Below are 2092 nucleotides of genomic sequence, written 5' to 3'. Positions count from 1 at the left end.
TCTGAGAAAGCGGAACCAAATTTTAACCCGTCAACACGAATTTGGGAAGAGGCTTACACTGTAGCCACTTGACCATTTATCACGGCCGATCAACAAGTCTGCGAAGCATTCCGGCCCAACGTGTAACAAAAAAAAGGACTCGAAGTAGAAAGCTTTTCATCTTTCCAAAACAGGGCAGTCCTCAAAGTTTGTCCAGATATGGGGCTTCTCGGACGCGCTGCAGGAACACGTCGCCGCTGAAAGCGGGACACGCATCAAAATTGGACAAATGGAGCACAATAAATAAGCTTTGACGGATCTTTGGATCATCTAATGGAAGGCTCCGAGGGGACAGGTGATGGATGGTCCCTGCTATCGATCCCAACGCACTTGTACCAGGAAAAAGAAAGCAAGTTCTCGAACAGCTCGTGGTTTAGAGAAGCGGACCGTGGCTGCACGCGTAATGGCTCGCTCCAAGTCGGAGCTGCTGTCACGGCCGTCACGCAAACAAGCCCACCGAGAAACGCAACAACGAGGGGCCCTCAAGAAGACACGCCTTCGACGCCGCAGATTTGATCCCTTGAAAACCTTCGGAAACAAAGTGGCAGCTTGATGAGGGCATGCTGAAAACTCCCGAAAGTGTGCATTTCCCAAAATATCCCAGCACTATACGCAACATGACAACCCACGGAAGACATAACACTAGATGTAATTTATAGACATTTCAATTATGTATTTGAAATAAATTCAGTGTACACTATTTAGCGTTTATTTACATATTAGAAATTTATGAAATTACACGCGCTCACCCAAAATGGCACCACGGTATTCTCGCAGGCTCCCAGAAAGTCTATTCTGATATTTGCGGCTGATTCACCGCGACAACAACGCAGCTAAATTAACTAAAAAAAATCGCAGGAACAACCATTGGTCTCCCTGCACGCGTTGACCCTAGCGTCATCGCCCATCTCCTAAAAAGGATCTTGAAATCAAGAAAATAGCACACACGCAGCAGCAGAGGAGTGGCACCAAGACAACGTTTCAGGCACTAAAATTGTCTTCTGATATTTAAAGGTTAGTTTTTTAATATTATTATTTAGAACAAAGGTCTCTGAACCCTGGCATGCTGAGATGCTCCGGCCGGTCCGCAGATAGTTGCGATTCTTTCCATTGGCGCCTTTGCCGGCCCGATGCTAATAACTCAAGAACTAAGAGCTCGTAAAATTATCGTTGCCGCGACAAGCACCAATAGCGCAAACGAACATGCCAGAAAGGCTGCATATCAGCAAACGAACATATCAGAAAGAAAGAAATGTTCGGGTAGTACTTTTGTATATTAGGCTATTATCTGGATCTCATATGCGTAAATTACGGATATCAGAGGTCATCTCAAAGCGAAAATCGAATAGCGCATGGAATATTCTATTCGATATTGCAACGCGCTCAACCTTTTCCCGTGGTTAGATATTCCCTTCAAGGTGAACTCTCATCTTTGCATTTTTTTGAATTGTCGATTGCGGCGGGTTAGACTCTTTAAAGGGGTACTCTGGCGATTTTTTCGAGCTACCTCAGCTAACTATATTTTGTGACTACCCGGCCTCTATCCTTTCCGGTATGCTATTTAGTATCACAAAATACATAATAGTTACGTATTGTGAAATCGGCAAATGAAAATGATGCAACAACCAACATTCAAATTTACCCGCACTTTTCAGTGCCGTGACGTCAGTGGTGGTCAAGCTTGGGAGCGGAGCAAGCAGTCTAAAAAATAGAATATGCCAACCATTTATTCCGTGCTGGAGGGCAGGGACTGGAGCGAGCTTCCAAAGCCTTCATGTGGCACCATGAAACTGCTTCGAATCAGTTGGGAACAAATTCTACAGTCCAAAGAGTGAACCCCTGCCTTACACTGACGTCACTTTTTCGTTGTTGCCAGTAGAGACTTTCAGTTTGAAAAACACGGTGAGGCCCAAAATTGTGAATTCAATAACTTTGTGAAACAAATTATTTTGACCTACTGTTTGGGATACTGTTTTAGCGATGCTGTTTGGCGAGTTTATCAAAATTTCAAGCAAATCGGGGACCATGAAGAAATCGCCGGAGTACCCCCTTA

Source organism: Ixodes scapularis, unplaced genomic scaffold, assembly GCF_016920785.2.
Source record: "Ixodes scapularis isolate PalLabHiFi unplaced genomic scaffold, ASM1692078v2 PGA_scaffold5__190_contigs__length_132052651, whole genome shotgun sequence".
NCBI classification, from domain to species: Eukaryota; Metazoa; Arthropoda; class Arachnida; order Ixodida; family Ixodidae; genus Ixodes; species Ixodes scapularis.
Note: the sequence above shows the minus strand (reverse complement) of the source record.